Below are 18392 nucleotides of genomic sequence, written 5' to 3' on the forward strand. Positions count from 1 at the left end.
TCTTAATTGCTGGTACTTTGGGAATATCAGGTTTCTCCAGGTGATCCACAACTTCAATATCTTTTCTCTTAGCCCTTTTGGTTCATTTGAAAGTATTTGCTGGCTGAAACTTGATCCATCCAGAGGTTGTAACAATAGGTGTCCCTTGCTACAATTATAAGAATTTCTCATTTTTATGCTTTGCTGTTTGAATCGAAAGCAATTATGCAAGTCCCTGTGTTTTTGGACTCTCTATTCCTTTTTATTCCAGCTTGCAAATATACAAAATCTTTCAATAGAATAAATTAGTCTTTCTTGTAATGCCTTGTCAAACACACCCAATGTAGCCAATCATGCTAGCCAGTCCCACATATTTTAGGTTATTTGTTAGAGCAGCATCCCAAATTCTAGGTACCAATTCTTATGTCAGGGTAGGCTAGCTTATGCTAAAGGGAAAAACAACGCCAAATCTTAATGAATTAAAAAGGGGTTGGGGGCTATGGGAGCTTTTGCTTCTTCATGCTGCATAACCATTGCAGATTGTCAAGGATAACTGATCATTGTTGTCATTCATTATCCCAACCACTATTTGAAAAGCTGCTGGTCACCACTCTAGGCTTCAAGAAAAAACATACTAAATCACAAACTGGCTCTTAAAGCATCTACCAAAAGTGATATATATCACCTAAGCCAAAGCAGCCATACCTAATTTTAAGAGGGTTGGAAATACAATGAATGCTACCATATGCCAGAAGGAAAACTAGATATACTCGATAAACAACACTGAATATCACAGAGAAGTACTTAAAAAAAAAGATTTAGCGACTTAATAAGTGATAAAATAACTCAACAAATCAAAGGAAGAAATTTCCTTCTCATTGCCAATTTACACTTAGAGAGTTCCTAGATTATAGACACTATACAACACCAATAACATGTGAAGAAAGTCTTCTAACAGCTTCCACTCAAAAGAGAATCATCAAAGCACTAATATATTTTAGCAAAAATAATCTTTTTATTCCTACATCTTTTATTTACCAGAGAACAGAACTTAATCTGGAAAAGTTTCTTGGATAAAGTGATTTGGAGCTTAGATTGTTTTTTTATTGCTTCTGAATGTTTTATCAAAGCAAGCTAGATAATCTCCTGAGATAATGTGGGCCACATGCACCACATACACACAAAGACACACACACACACACACACACACACACACACACACCTGGGATGGGCGTAGCACAAAAGAGAAATTAGTGTTTTACTTATGTATAACCTTGGGCGAGTCACTTGTTATTACTTGCTAAGCCATCTTAGTCATAAATGTTTGACACCCACATACACTTCAGGGATGTTGGAAGGGTTAGCGAGGCAATGTTGAGAAGTGCCTTGAACCATTAAACACCAAGGTACTAGAGCTGATTTAAGAGATCATCTTTAATAAGACTCAATAAACTCATTGCTTGTTCCTCTACTAAAAAATATTAACAGGAGCTACAAAATGCCACCATTTAGCAGAATTAGCAGACTTTTCTTTAACATACCTCAACTGCATAATAAGTACAATTATGTCCCATTATCCTGCCTTTCCTCAAGCTGTTCAGTACCTAAAAGCTCTTCAAGCTTTACTATTCAAAAGCTGAATATGGGCCATCAATTTCTCCTTCTGTGCTGCTTCCAGTTACCACAGCCTGAAGAGATCTTCAAAGAAATAGTTATTCACCTGGCACTCACTCCCATCAATAACTCATTACTGCCACAGTCCACAAAGCCAATTGGAGTATGTTTATAAGACTCAAAGGTGGAGCAAAGAAGGAGGGTGTGCCACAAAACTTCATAAGCAGTGCCAATGCCCATCTGGCTTGACCTTAACTTTTCATGCCTCAGTTCAATTGCCCACTCACTATGCTCTCCTTGGCCTCCTTTTAATGCCTCATTCCATTACACTAGTCTTAGTGCCTAGAGTAACTACTGTCTAATTAAGAACTTATTCATCAATTATACACCAATGTATTCACAAATGTGATTTTTTTTCATTTAAAAGTAATTTTTTCTCAAGCTGTTAAGATTAAATTAGGGAAAATTGTATAGTTTTGTGTGATTACTCAAGCCCCAAGCCTACCAATACCAAGAATAACGTAAATCCTTATCATATGACATGGTATGTGGTTAACCAAATATTTATCCTCATATTAATGCCTAGTATCTAACAATGGATTATAAATTTATAACGAATGAGAATATTCACACCAAAATAAGCAATATATTTTTTTCATTGAAAATATACTTTAAGGTCATGATGAATCTTAAGGTTATTTTTAAAAAACTATTATTACACCACAGATAGAAGTGGTAGATTAGTTTTGTTAGTGGCCCAAATTAATGATTTTCTTGTATGAATGTCCCTTGCAATGCCATTTCATAAGCTCCTCCTACCCTGGCTCTGGCTGCAGTCATGTGACTTGCTTTGGCCTGTTGGACAGGAACAAGCCTGACACTAGCTAAGGTTTGAAAAAGTACTTGCATGTTTGTGTTTCCTCTCTTGCTCTTCTGCCCTCACCTTCCCAGGCTAGCCTACTCGTGGATGAGACATGTGGCATAGAGCCAAATCAACCCAATTTTCCCAGCCAAACCCTCAGATGTGTCAAGAATGTAGATGTCTTGATGAGCTATGACTGGCCATAGGTAGTCTCACCAATCCCAGTTCAGATCAGGAGAGCCATGAGTCAGCCTGCAGACCCATGAGTAAAAATAAATATTTACTGTAGTATGCCACTAAGGTTTTGAGGTTGTTTGTTACATAGCATTTTCTTTGCCATAGATAACTGATACACAAAAGTGTTATTAAATAGGTATTTGAAAAAATAATAAAAATAAAAATAAATAGGTATTTGAAGTTAATAGAATGCCAAACATAAAGTTCATGATGCCCAAAAGTAGCCTTGAAATTGTTAATACAAACTTCTCTTGTAGAGTTACATGGTAACATATTATGAAATTTCTGAGAAAAAAAATATTAATTTAGAATGTTCTTTAAATGTCACTTTACCATATTGAGCAAGCAAACATCGCTTCTGAAAGTCATTTCACTCCTCTCTTTTTTTTTTTTTTCTATGAAACAAATAGATATGCATGCAAAGCTAAAAGGACAGTTTGAGGGAATGAGAAGAACCTTAATGTGAAGTTGTTCAAAGCTGAGCAGTTAAGGCAGCTATGCCTGCAAACCAATTATACTTCTCCTGGGCACTCACACTAGATGTAGCTAGAAATGAGAAAGGCCATGAAGGGGCCCCAGAAAACTTCTCTAACAGCCTCTCTTAGACTGAAGGGTGTAAAGACTACCTCATCTTAGAAACAGTTGGTTATGCTCTTGCCTACACTGGGGATCCTTAAACAACAAAATTCTACTCAGTGCTCAGAATCTTTGCCTTTCAGAAATTTTGAAATGGGATATTCTAATAGCAAATCACCAAACCGTTAGTGGTTATCCATGGAGTGCAGGACAGTACACAAGTCTAGCATCCCGCCAACCACATCAAAGACTTCAGTTTGACAGTAATATTTCTTGGACTTTGCACTGTACCTGCCTGCAAATTTGAGTTGCTGTCCTGGAAAAGTAGGTGTCTCAGATGTCCTCTCAGTCAGGAGCTACAATGTGTTAGAATGAATGAAAGAGGGGCTCAGTCAGTTAAGAGTTCCACTCTTGATCTCAGCTCAGGTCTTGATCTCAGGGTCATTAGTTCAAGCCCCACATTGGGCTCTGCACTGGGCATGGAGCCTACTCTAAAAATAAAAATAAAAATAAAAATAAAAATAAAAATAAAAATAAAAATAAAAAAATAAATGATGTGATTGCTCTGTCATGTTCATCCACTGGATACCAAAACCTTCACTCAAGATCTTTAAAATTCCCCCTCCTCATTGCTCCAATTACCTTATAGTTAAGTCTCTTCTCCTCTGAACAATTCACAGGTACTGGCTTACTTATCCCTGTGAAGAAGTCAGTGTTACTGTCTTTAAGTTATAGTGTGAAGAAAGAAGACCAGAACTATAAAGCATTTTACCCCTGAAACAAAATAAAAGCAACACTCAGACAGGAATTTCTTCTGAGTCCCACTCCCATGCTTTTGATTTGGACACTGGATGTTCACTGCTGAAAACCAGTGCAAAACAATACTGACATGCCATTTTCAAGTGGAAAGAAATTGTTGTTTCTGGACCAGAAGTGCATACCTAATAAATGCTTAATTGTAATGAGTCCCCACTTAATAATTTCTGCAATGTTTAATGTTTAAGAAAATGTATATTTACTATCCTGCTCCTCCCTCTTTTCCCCGCCTCTCTTCCTGTCTCTAGCTCTTTCTCCAATTTGTATTGGTGTTAGAGGAGATTATTGAGAGGACACAACCCGAGAACAGGGTCTGGACAATCAGCAGCTCCCCTGTCCTTAGGATATGCATTCTGTGTGCCCCATCCTGTTCCCATACTAGGAGCCTTGTCAAGGACACAGCCTTGAGAGAGTAATGTGTTATTGAGACCATCTGGACAGTACATATGACTAAGTCCTGTTAAGGTCTCTATATAAACCTTTATGATTCTATTAAGGGGTATGGAAATTACGCATCTTGAGGCCACCCAAGACAAGTCTCCTGTGTAAATTCCCTTGTTTATCAAAATTGCCACCTACCCATCTGGAGTGGCCTGCCTCTTCCTTCCATCTCTTCTTGCCTTCTGTGGATGGCGGCCAGTTCCAGATCCTATCGGGGGAATTCCCAAAGTTTTGAACCAACTATCAGGACTTCCAACTGGGAGTTAGAACTTTACACAAGAAAACTCAGTGAGGAAAAAAAAAAAAAGAAAAGAAAACTCAGAAAAATTTACTCTAATGAATTTATTCCCATCACTGTACCTCAAGCTTTAGAAAGAAAGACTCCATAGATCATGGAGAAACTATGCAAGAAATTTATTCTAAAAATGAACTGCCTGAACTTCACTGACTGAATATCACAGATTTTAGAGAAAGATGTGAATAACAAAATATGAAAATTATAAATATACAAATTCCCCATGCCTTTCTGGTAACATTAATACCTATAATAATAGTAATTAAAGATGAGGAAGAATGATATTTAAAGAACTTTGCATGTATGCCCATAATGAATTCATCATACATGTGCAAGTTACCCACAATTACATGATCTTACCCAAAAAAGTTTTCCTAACGCTCATCTTAAAATTAAACTGTTTGATTATGATACACCTTAATATGCATTTTCTTTTAAGGAAAGATTTGGCAGATAGCCTGCAACTTCAACTTTTATCAATATAACACAAGGAAAATGTCCTGTGATATGCTGATGGTGACTCTATTTTATTTTTCAAGAAACATCATACTTCTGCAGCAGAAAATACAGGTGTTAATATGTTTCAAACTGTCTTTTGGCTGATTTAACATTTAGGTAAATTTTAATTCTCAGACACACCCAGTTTCATCAAGGATTTGCATTCAAAACCTGCCAGATTTTGGAACATTCCCAAACCTATCACAATTTCACGAGTCATTTGTCCTACTGATAAGTTCTCCCTGGTTAGAATAATCCACAGTGGAATAATTTGGTAACTAGCTGCTTGGACTAATTATTTGAAATACATTTTTGGCTTAATAGCAATAGGAACACTGGATCTTCTTAAAGGTTTCTATGACTAACATCTATTTAGAAATCCTGCATTTGTATCCCCACCCTCACCCATGGCACAACTGAAACACAGCCCAACCACTCCCGAAACTAGGCTTTCCAAAGACACAATATACATTTTGATTTTGTTTTGCAGAGCATGTTCTCAATTTTCACTTTCAATAGGAATATTTTTAGAGATCATTGAAAGCAAAATGTCTTGAAAATGTCTTCAAAACTTATCTGAGTTTCTTTCCAAATGTCATGATTTTTGGAAAAGACCACACCAAGTGGTAAAGAGATGGACAAGACTGCAAACACTTCTAAAATCTCTTTGGAGACATTCCATGTACCACATTATATATGAACTGAGAAATGAAACATCTGTGACTAATACAAAATTGAGTCTGTCTTAAATTATAATTAACAGCAATGAGAAAATGTTGCCTGTTCACTTCTTCAGAAAATCAAGTCATCTTTTTACCATTAAAAAGCTTGAGCCAATGATTATTATTTGTATCTGCCCTGCCCAGTGCTTTTCCAAATTGCAACTCAAGACTCACAACAGAATAAGAACAATGAGGACTCTCACCACACTTTAATAGAGCCTTCAAAAATTAGTTTTCAGAGGACTTTAAGCTTTCCATAATACTTAATCTATAAGACCTCTTTTAGGCCCTATATCAAATATTTATACCATCTTTTTCTTTGCACCAAACACTAAGTTGATAGAACGTAAACTTCTAGCTTTAGAAAATATATAGTACTAATTTTTCTCCTGACAAAATTTCCAAGAGAATGTAGCAAAGAAGAGAATAAATTAAATTTCTTTGGGGATACATACTGAGGCCTCCAGATTATGCTCATGAAAGAGGAAATGAGCCCCTAGAACATCAGTGCTTCATCACAGACATGGGTGCCTGAGTCTCAAGGCCTCCTCAGCCTCTTCCCATCCCCATTGCTCTGATACTGACTCTTTACTTTAAAAATATGCATAATCTACATCTCTCCTTCCAATGCCCTTCACAGCTTGGGATCCATTTCTCATCCTTTCTATCTAGTCGCAATGCACTCTTCAAAACTAGTTCATGTCATCTTCTATTTTGAAATTTCTCTGACAATTGACAATTTTGCTTTACAGTGAATACGCTATCCTCTGAATTTCTATTATAGCCCTTGGTCTTGCCTTCTTAAGTGTGTGGGTGCCATATCTCCATAACTCAATGAAAAGTTACTGAAAGGCAGGGTGTTGCCCTTTTCTTTCTTTATCAATAGGGATAGTAATTCCTTGCACCTGTGAAAACACTTTGGAAAACTATAAAACTACTTTTCAAGTTTCAATTCCCTTACATTTTCCTTTCTATTTGAGTCTCACAATAATTATGTGAGGTAATACAGGACAGTCTTTTAAATATTGACATTGTATAGACATGGGAGTGAGACTTAGATTATATTTAATGACAAACTAGTAGTACTCTAGCTGAGACTCTGGTCTAATGTACTTTTTGCTACCAACAGTTCCAAATTTTTCACATGAGAATACCATTTAGACATCTAAAATTTCATGAACCCCAAAATGATTGTAGTTGCACTTAATTTATTGTCTACCCAACCTCTAGTGCTTATCTTCCAACTTTTTGGGCCCCTCTGACACCCAGTCAAGCCTGCATTGTCTGCCATGCCTCTGCCAACCTCCACCCCCCTACTGCCCCAATCAGACTCAGTCTCTCAACCAGCGTCTTCCTGACTGGCCCTCTCCCACTGCCACCTGGGATGGGACCCCCTATAACATAAATCTTAGTTTCACTCAAAGGAAAAACCCCTTCTCAACACCCTCCTACATCTCAGCATTCAAAACTATTGAGTTGGAAGACAGATTCCTGCATATATTCTCAAGGAGCTGATTCCCTAATATTGAGCATCAGAATACATGCAGCACTATATTATGAACTATTGTCCTCAAAGACTTTACCGTTTTCTAAGAACATAGATATGCATAAGACAACTTTAATTCAAACACTATTGAGATATATATAAGAAATACGGCAGCCCGGGCAGCTCAGCGGTTTAGCACCGCCTTCAGCCCAGGGCCTGATCCTGGAGACTGGGAATCGAGTTCCACATCCAGCTCCCTGCATGAAGCCTGCTTCTTCCTCTGCCTGTGTCTCTGCCCCGCTCCACTCTCTCTGTGTCTCTCATGAATGAATAAATAAATAAATAAACAAACAAATAAATAAATAAATAAATCTTAAAAAAAAAAAAAGAAATAGATGCTTTGGCACATTCTGTTTAGTCTCTGACAGTCACATTTTCTTCTATTATTTCCTTCTTTTCTCTATCTCTGCTGTTGCCTCCACTCTTTTTGAAGTCTCATTTGACCTGAGCTCTGAAACGCATGAAGAATGTTCCTAGACCTGAAATGGGGCCAGAACACCTAGATTTTGCAAGAGAAGAGGCAGGGAAGCATGGATGGAAAGTTACTCTAGTTTAGGGATGAGGGTCCAGAGTCAGTGAGATCTGGGTTCTAATTTTGGCTCTGGCACTAACTAGCTGTGTAACTTAGAAAATTTGCTTAACTTCTCAGACCTCAAGTTTCTTTTTCTATAATGTCCATAATACAATCACCTATCTTACTGTTTTTAAGATTAAGTAAGACTGAGGACCTAAAGGACTTAGTACAATACTGAGCACATTTTTAATACCCAAAATATGCTGAATGGTAAGTAGAGAGTTTAAATAAATACTGTTAACTGAGGAGCCAAGCGCTGTGCTCAGCACCTTCCATATACTGTCTCCCTTTATTCTTCCCACAGGGAGGAATCCAAGTCTTAGACAGGTTAAGCATCATGTTGAATATCACACATATAAGCTCTTCAGCCTCCTAAACCTGCACTCTTGATACTGCTTCCCTATTACTTTCCAAAGATGTCACTCATGGAGACCTTGAAGGCCAGACCAAACAGTCTCTACTTCATTCTCTAGGCATCGGAACCCACTGAATATTTCTTGGTGAGAAGCCATGTCTATCTAAGCTTCGGAAGGGTGTCTGGCATCCATATGAATGACTGGGAGAGAAGGACCAGTCAGGAAGCTATTGCACTGGACTCCGCAGAAAGTGATGAAGCTCTGACTAAAGCAGGACGGAAGTGTGGAATGAAAAACAGGACGTGACTGAGGAAGGGCCTGAGCACCATACAGTGGGGGGACAGAAAGATGGTACAATGCAGCATAAGAAAAATACAGAAAAAAAGTGGAGAACAACTTTTCCAGAACAGCATCTCCCCTTCTCTTCTCCATTCAGAAGCTCTTGGAAATCCTGCAGACATTAGCATGGATACTTTTGAGGTAAGTGGAATGGGGAAAAGGTAGCTTTCTAGTAAATGGACTCCTTTGAGGGTTTTTTTGAAGTTGATATTAGCACCAGAAAGAAAGGAATCCTTGAAAGTTGGTACTAGAGCTAATTAGTGCCACCCACCATTCTGGAAAGCTAAAAAAAAAACGAGAATATTAAGGATATAGCTGACCAGCTATCATTACACTTCAAGCATGAAATAATGTGTGTGATAGTGCTTTGAATACTAGAAAGTATTACTGTAACATGACATCCAGTGATGTTTCTGAGGCACATCAGAGACAAAATATAGCCTGGTACCAGTCTCCGTGGTCCGGACTAATTGACAGGCTGATTATTACCCAAATCAGGTTTACCTGATTTCAACTCTTTTCCCATTAGTGCTCCCCTAAGATATTTATTCTTTCCAATATATCAGATTTAAAATATCAACTCTGGTGCCAAGTATTAAGATATTCACATTAAAACCACTGGCTTAAAGTTTAATTGTATTGATCTGATTTTTAGAGGCAGCTCTCACAAAAAATATTAGCTATGCTATGCTGCAATGCAACATTGATTCAAATTGGTATTGAACATAAAACCCACCCTGCAATAATGCAATCCGTAAACCTGCAGACGCAAAGACAAGAATCATCCAGGCCGATTCTCACCTTCCCCCCTGCTGATTCTCTCTCTCTCTCTCTCTCTCTCTCTCTCCTCTCTCTCTCTTTCTCACTATCTCTGTATTCTCTGTAGTCATCTACTAAGGGGTCCTCAAGCAGTGGGGGCTAGGGTAGGAAAGGGGGGTATCACGGGCTGAAAAGCTGAGGAATCAACTGGACAGGAAAGCATCATCGACTTCTGACAGATTGTCAGAGGCAGGCAGCAATTATAGAAAGTATGCAAGCCTAGGAAACAAATAAAAACAAATATACTCATTTATCTTCAGGTTTGGTTGGTGGCATTAGTTTAACTGAATAACTACAAGCAAATCACTTATGTGCATCTCAAATTTTAATAACCAAAAAGATGAGATAATGATCTGCCCTGCACACATCTGCCAAGTGGGTAGAATTAAGTTTTGGAGCTACAGAGAGCAGCTCAAACCCAGGATCTCCTTCTTGCCAACTGTAGAAGGCTGGACAAATTACTCTGTTAGCCCATATTTCCTCCTGAAATTGGGAGAAAGAATTCTCACCTCATCAGCACCACAGCAAGAATTAAATGAGATAATGTGGTGAATGCACTTTGTATAGAAGATATTCGATAAATGTTCTTTTCCTTCCTTCCTATTTTAAAGGGCTGTTATGGGAATCCAATTATGGTAGAAATGAATATACTTGAAAAAAATTTTAAAGATCTATGCAAGTGTAAAGCATTATTATTATGATCCTTCAATTCAATTTTCTCCTCTTATCCAGAGACTGGTGTTCTTTTCTTAAAAAAAAAAAAAAAAAAAAAAAAAAAAAAAAAAAAAAAAAAAAAAAAAAAGGTTTGTGGATAAAAGACGAGCTAAGAGGAATAGAGTTTAAAAACTGATGCAGACAGTGGAAAGCTAATGTTTCTTCATTCATTTCCAGCTTTGTGGTACTTGGTAAGTCAGCAAATAAAACCAATCAGTTCCAATTAACTTTCCTGGAAGTGAGGAGCCAAAAATAAAAGAGCAAGTTATATATGCATTTTTTAAAACCTTCTCAGTGCTGAAAAAGCCACTGAAGTCTAGTATAGTAAAAATAATAATAGTAATATGCAAAATCACTAACAAAATGCTAATTGCTACTGAAACAACACTCTTAAGACCCTCCAGTGACTGGGAAAGAGCAAGGTCTCTGGGTTCTTGTGGGTATTGCTCACAGTTTACTCATATAGTTGCAATTTGCAGGGACACTCTAAGGAATGCAGCTTCGTGGTTACCAAAAAGAAGTGGGTTTCTAAGGGCTGCACCCAAAGTTCATCAATAATGAAACCTCCCAAAATAGCAATAAAAAGCAGGGACTTCAATTTACAACTTCAATCTAAAAATGTGATGCTATCAGCCAATGAGCATGGCTGACGTATCAGCAGCTACCAGAAATAGCCTCAGTAATGCCATGGTAGAATGACTGGTGGGATGACTATTACAAAGACAACACATGCCAGGGCAACCCTCACATTTAGACATGACCCTGGGAGCACAGTGACACACACTGGAAGTCAGGAGGCTGAATTTAACTTCAGAAGAGACATTTCAAGACTCAAGTTTCAAGACACAATGAATTAGCCCATTACTTGTTAAAAAAAAAAAAAAAAGTTACTCTTCTCCATATGCCTTTAAAAATAGGATTCTTCAGTATTGTCTCCATAGAAGCTTAGCATAGAGGCAGATCCTTCAGAGTAGAGTACTGCTCGCTCCCACAGCACTGCATTCTTCACTTAAAGCACGGAAGAAAGGAACTAGCATGTGTCTACCTTTAAAACATGTTGAAATACAGAAAACACTGCAAAATGGTCATTTTAAGCTTAAAGTCTAAACATTTTCTCCTTTCTGTCAGCTTTCCCTATCAAACTCCCCTCTTTATCCACAAATAACTTTTATTTCACTGGGGGTCCCACTTTTTAAAATCCAAACATATGGGATAGGTCACCTCTCTCAATACCCTCACTTGTCAAGTAGGAAATGTATCTTGCACATATTGTTGAGCCTGTCAATTCCTTGACTAAATGTTGTAACTCTGTTGATTTGGAATTATTAACGTTGTAACCAATAAACAAGAGAATACAAGCTGAAAGGGAAGCAAAAGCATTGGTGAGCCTCACTCCAGTTCTATACATTAAAATTCTCTTCGTTGTGGAGCTTTTTCATCTTTTGCAACTTGGGAAAAGGGTAAGATACATGCTAATTTTTTTTTTTAAGTTCACACCATCTAGCAAAACCATCCAAATCATTTTGGTGTGCAGAGATTTTATTTCTAATCTTTCTGTGCAAAATGCTTTGTTAAATCCTGATGACAACTTTTATGCATAATGCATAAAATAAACTTTGCCAAAATCTAAGGCACTTTTAAAAGCATGTAAACCCCGTTAGAAGCAAAATGACACATTACAGGGCATGTCGTTGCAATACGCTGGGAAAACCACACTGCAAGGTTGACGGCGATCATTGTGCTCCATATCATTAACTTCCAAATGTCTAATATGTGTAGTTACCTTGGTTTACTTGCATTCAAAATTACATGCTATTTCTTATGAGATTCTTCATATATTGATGCCTAGTTTATGGACTACATAAATTCAGCACTGTCTTCAACACTTCTGGGAATCTTCACATTTTAAAAAGACCCAATACTGATTTCACATAACCAAGAAAATCTTGTTACTGACCAAAAAAAATAATTTTAAAAATGTATGTGTGTGAATTAGTATTTCTACACATATATCTATCATTTGATAAATGAAATAGGTAACTCCAGTTAAAATCTTATGGCTGTTTTTGCTTACTTAAAACCATAAAAATAGAGACGAGGAAGGAAAATGACTTAGCATTCAAAAGTAGGTACTATAAATCCTGCCATGGAAGAGCCAAATAAAAAAATAAATAAATAAAAATCAGAATAATAACAATGTATCACTAGCCAGTGTCACTAAAATGATTTGTTTTACTCCTCTAATCTTTACCATATCTAAACTGACTATAATAAATGAGTAATTGCTCTGAATACAGAGCAGTTAATTGAAAAACTGCACCAAGTATAAAACCAAGAAATCATAACACAAAATACAAGGTTTCATCAGTGTTTAGGAACTTGTCTTTGTCAATACTTTTAAGATTCAGTGTAAATGATATTGTTTACTATCATATATCATAGACCATCATGAATTATGTTAGATGTCCCATAAATATTGATGGTCTTAAGGTACAAGACATTTCATCAACACACATCCAGGTGTGAAATTCTGATGGGAGTCTGGCTTCTTCCTGAAAGAAAATGGTAGGATCTATAAGCACTTCATCTTAAAAGCCAAGTTTCTAAAAGCAGGCCCTCAAAAGGCGTGTACCAATTTGACAAAGAGTAAGCATCCCGTGGAAAGTGGAAGGTGTGGCATCTAGCTCATAGGCAGGTTTTTTGCTTTTTTTTTTTTTTTTTTTCAAAGTCCCCCTCTGGACATTTCTTTACCATTGTGTGTACCAAACAATTCAAATCCTAAGAGGGGGGTGGATATCAGAATGCAGAAACAAAAACTACATTGTTGATTTCAAGCAGTGTTGTCCTGGGAGAGCACACATTTGTGTAGGCATCCCACAGCAGACAAAATAATTTTAAGAATTAGTTGAATGAAAGCAAAGGCACAAAGACAAGTTGTTAATTATTTGGGCCAGTGAAAAATGTTCTTTCTGGAAAATCTTTGAAAACCTGTAGCACCTGAATTTGCATGAAAGTTGTATTATATGAATATTTCTTTATTGAAAATAAAGCACTTTGGGCTCAGTTCAATAATAACAGCTTACAGGAGAGTAATTGAAGTTATCCAATTCTCTTCCTATTGAAAATGACCTACAGTACATACACACAGAGACACACACACAAAAAATCTGTCGTGCAATTTTATTGAGACCGAAGTAAAAAGGGATTGGGGTGAGAGGCACTGTGTGAGCATTTAACACGCACCAAATGATGATATGGTCGGGGAAAATTATCCCTTTTTCTTCTCATTCCTTTTCCAAATTCTCATCTTGTTCCACCTCCTGCTGAGCTCCTATTGACTTCAAAGAGAGGTCCATGGGGGTCCAGAGCAAGATGAGAATTTGGCCCTGCATGCATAATTTTTGTGCTCTCTTATTCATAACGTACACAATAAGCAGTGGATTTGAAAAGGCTCTAACAGAGGCTGATAATGGCTCCCGGACGATCACGTATCTTCTTGGTATACTAAATGATATCGTCAATTGTGCCAGTGGAAACACTGAAAACTCTGAGGAAAAGACCATGCCAAGTCTTTATTATTATCCTCATCTAGCATTATTACTCTAGTTAATAAAAACAATATTTATGCCATATTAGAATCAAAATCTCAACACTGTAACTTTTATAAGACCACACGCATTGCTGAATCTTTGTAAGAAAGAGGATGTACAGAAAATTCTGAAATCTTCCCACAAGGAATCTCATCACGTCAAGATTCAAGACGACGCCATGTCAACCAGCATAGTGTGGCAATAACACAAAATTACTGCAATGATGAAGAATGAACAGGTGGGATAAAGTCACTTTTTAGAATACTGGTAGGGAAAACAAGTTTCTGTATCCCAGAACTGCAAATGACACAGAAGTTGTCAGAAGGAAAAGTTGAGAAGGGATAATGCTTGGGTGGGGTCTGGGAAACGTACCAGCAACTTATTCTAGCATCATGAGTAATTTTTTGAGGGGGGAGAGTGTAGGGGAGATGGGGGGATAATAATACCAACTCACAACCTGATGGAAACTGACCATCTTGAGTAGCAAGAGAAATACTATAAAATGACTTTAGTTTCTTATTCACATATGAAAGCATTCAGTCACATACAGACAAATGAGGAACAGGTAAAGATAAATCAATCTACCTAAAACACATATGGGTCCCTCATTATTTCATCCTATAAAGTTTGTATATAGGTATGTGGTTAATCTCGTATTTTTCACTGTCCTGTCCTTAAAGGATAATTTACCTCCTCAAACATTGATGTCTGACTCTCTACTCTATAGTATCAAAGATAGACAAGACCATGGAAATGCTGAGCACCTCATTTACATATGTAATTTTCAGATATTAATCACTTCAATACTTCCTGATATCCAGGATCCTTTCCATGGATTTTCAGTCCACTTGAGATGCATTTGTAACTCAGATGGGCAGCAAAAGTGCCATTCCCTATTTACAGATAAGGCCTACAACTCACAGAAGGTGGTTGACAAAAATTTAAACGGCTTCACAAATCTGTGAAGCACTTTGTGGATTGTTTACAAAGCAGTTTCACATGCTTTATTTCATTTGTTCCTCTCAACAATACCAGAGGTCAGTTCAAGGGAAGAAAGTGGGACTCCCGATTACCAGAATAGCCTGCAACAGACCTCTTTGCCCTAGCAAAGAGGACACTTTATTGAGAATAGATATATTGCATCTTTAACCATGACTTTCTTTTACTGGATATGTTGCATCATCCCCAGCATGTGACCTTTTTCTCAGCTATTAGCATTGCTATTATCACATAGATATGCAAAAGGGGGAAAAATGACAGTAACTCAGAAACACTAATATATGTGTTGGTGTAATAGTGTATATACACCTAGCTTTCACTTCTTTGAGATGAACATTGTGTTGACACAATATTATCTGTTTCTACCTATATGACTCAGTAATGCATGCCTCTGGTAACTGATCAGGGAAAACAAGATTTGCTTGATATGCCCGTGTTTTTCCTCCTTGAGTCACTATTTAAAATGGAATTCATGGATTTGTAGTTCTATGGGTCCCCAGCACCCGACTAAGCACTTAGTATAGAGTAGGTAATCAATAAATACTTCTGAGATGGATGAATCAATCAGTGCATATATTGTGCAGAAAACACCCTTTTAAAATAATTATTTGGGTCATTTGCCTTTAAGAAGTTACTCTCAACTTGAAGCCAATTGAAAATTTTAGGCTGTATGATTTGTTTTTCTGATTGGCCCACTACTGTAGGCATTTAAAGGTGGGCCCAACAAGAATTTAAGACATAGACATGAAATTATAACTCAGGCTTTTTTATAGTCTAGTAAAAAAAAAAAAAAGCCCTATTTAAAGAGGCCTTTTCTACTTGTCTTTTTTTCTACTTGCGGTCCAAGAATCCACAACAAAACACAACATACAGGCAAAAATCACATGTAAATGGTTGAAGCACATGGCATGCAACTGTCTCACATTCTCACAGCCTTAAGTAGTAGAAGATTATCTTTTTAACGAGTATAATTTTATTTTTCACTAGATATCTATCAAAGGAAAGATTACAACACAGCAGCTGGAACGCTGGAACCTACATAATGTATTGCACATTTTAATCATGTTGGATAAAACACTCTTTCTATGGATATCAATTATACTAATGACTCTTATATAATACTCTCATGTGCCTACGGGATATGTATTGTCACCTCGCTTTTGTCATAAAAATAGTTAGTAGCTCTGGATCCACACTGAAGTAGTTGCTTTCATTTTTATATAATGAATGAGTAACACTGTAAAAAAAGACATTTTATTCCATATTAGTTTAACAGAGTAAAGAGATTTCACATATGACAGTGCTAAATATACTCTTAAGCTGCTAATAAAGCCAAAGCCTGCAGGGAAAAATTCTAATGATGAGCAATGCCAGAAGTTTGTATTTCTGAAACTAAAGCAAAAAAATGTTCCACTTAGGTATAATTTCTAAATATCTTTAAAAAGGAACAGGGATTTCTAATAATTTCATTTCCAATAAATCTCCTTAGTCAATTTGGAATCATTTTATTTGCAATAAATCTCCTTAGTCAGCTTCAAACACAAGCATACTTTTTTTTTTTCTTTTCCCATAGTGCAATGTTATGGAGGAAGCTTCTTTGAATGTGTCTTTAAAATTAATAATGACAACAGAAGGTATGATTCATAGCCACACTACTATATGATTCCTTTTTGTCAACAGAGCAAGAATTTCTGCTAGAATGGTTGAATATTATTCACCTAAAAATAAATAAATGAGCACTTGACCAAACTCCTCAGGTTGTGTTCCAGAAACGCCTTAGCTGAGGGTCCATCAGTGTCCCCATCCTTCAGAGTACCTGCTAGCAAGGCTAGACTTGAGGCTTTACGAGAATTTCCATTATAAACTTCTAGTTTCCAGATTTAATAAATCAGTCATAAAAATGTGCTCAAAGCTGAAACTTGGCAAAGCAATTTAAAGAAAAGAGAAAAACTTCTGCCTGGGTCATTTTTAAGTTACACAAGTATAAAAAGATACAGCTGGGAAGGAGTCTCAGAAGCATTCCCCTTACAAATAGTTTTGAAGGCATATGATTTTAATTACATAGAAAACTGGTCAAGTGATTGGTCCACAGTATAGTCAGACTATTTGGGGTGGTTTGAAGAAAAAGGTAAAATAATGAAGTTATTTAAATTCCACCTAGAAGCTTTTAGATGTGCATTTTCAATGTCATATTCTCTTCAGTTCACCAGAGTTTTTGAAAAAAAGCACTGGATCATCACTTGCTTCTCCTATTGTTCAACTAAATTTGGCATGCATCTGAAAAGATCTTGGGATAGTCTCTCTAATCTAAGGACTAGCATTTATAAACCTTATAAGGTATGTATGCATACATTTAATTATTTAGGTAGCAAAACAATTATCTGCATTAAGAGAAGTGTTCAGTTTCTCCAATATATCTTTACAAATATCGTTTCTAAATTTTGTGGGTCAACTCATTTAAATATGTCGATAGATCCATTTGAACACTAAATCTTCTAGTACATATTAAGTGTTTATTGGATTCTAGTAATACAACCAAACAGAATATTTGTTAGTTGGTTATGTTCTCTGTCCCTCTTCAACAGCCAACAGAGACACTGGTGATTTCTCATCACTGATCTGAACATTAATAATTAATACATAAACATGAGGTCTAAGAAGAATTCCGTGAGGTAAGAGTCTTTGTAAGCTAAATTTCTTCCTTCCCTCCAAAAATGGGACATTAATTCCTTGGTATTTAAGTATTAATTTTTGACCATTCAAGACTTATTCTGAAGGTTCATAAAGTGTTTTCTTTAATTTTTGCTCATGTTCATAGTGAGATAGGTATATTAAAAGAATGAGTTAGGAAGTGAGCCTGGCCAGCTGTGTGCAATCCTTATCTTGATTTAGCTTCCTTTTCTAATCACTTTTATGTAGTTAGTAATAATATCTTTGTTTCTTTGTGGGAAAAAAAAATCCTTAAAATAAAAGTAACTGGCATTGAAAGTGACATAGACTAAAAGTAATAATTATTAGTCATAGACTGGTATAATACAGTGTCTTTGTAATTGGACTGCCTGGATTCAAATCCCAGATTCATTCATTTTCTATTTGTGTGACTCTGGGCACATTATTTATTTATCCTAAAGTTCAATTTCTTCATTTGAAAAAAGGGATGAAAAGAAAATAATGCTTCCTCATACGTTTTCTAAGAATTAGTGACCTTTTAGCACTTCCCCAAGTATATGTGACATAATATAAGTACCCAGTAAACTATCATCATCATCATTATTATTATTCCCATCACCATCATTATCGTTATCATCAAGGAGGAGTTAGAGAAGTAGCCCCAAATAACTCCCACCAAAGCATCCCAAGATTTTATAGCTCCCACCCTCTATATCAAATAGTTTTTATCCTGTCTCCTCCCTTT

At 36.6% G+C, this 18392-nt stretch overlaps 1 long non-coding RNA gene across 20 annotated transcripts in view; it reads right to left on the reverse strand.

Moving 5' to 3' along the window:
* The window catches only part of LOC140637900 (uncharacterized), a 381100-nt gene that overhangs the window by 242730 nt on the left and 119978 nt on the right, over positions 1-18392 (reverse strand). The window contains exon 3 of one of the 20 annotated variants that reach the window (XR_012034998.1): positions 15954-16214. The exons of the other annotated variants lie outside the window; for them this stretch is intronic. This is a non-coding gene — a long non-coding RNA (uncharacterized lncRNA). Of the gene's footprint in view, positions 1-15953; positions 16215-18392 lie in introns of those variants that run through there. 20 annotated transcript variants of the gene reach the window in all.

This window comes from Canis lupus, chromosome 8 (assembly GCF_048164855.1).
Source record: "Canis lupus baileyi chromosome 8, mCanLup2.hap1, whole genome shotgun sequence".
NCBI classification, from domain to species: domain Eukaryota; kingdom Metazoa; phylum Chordata; class Mammalia; order Carnivora; family Canidae; genus Canis; species Canis lupus.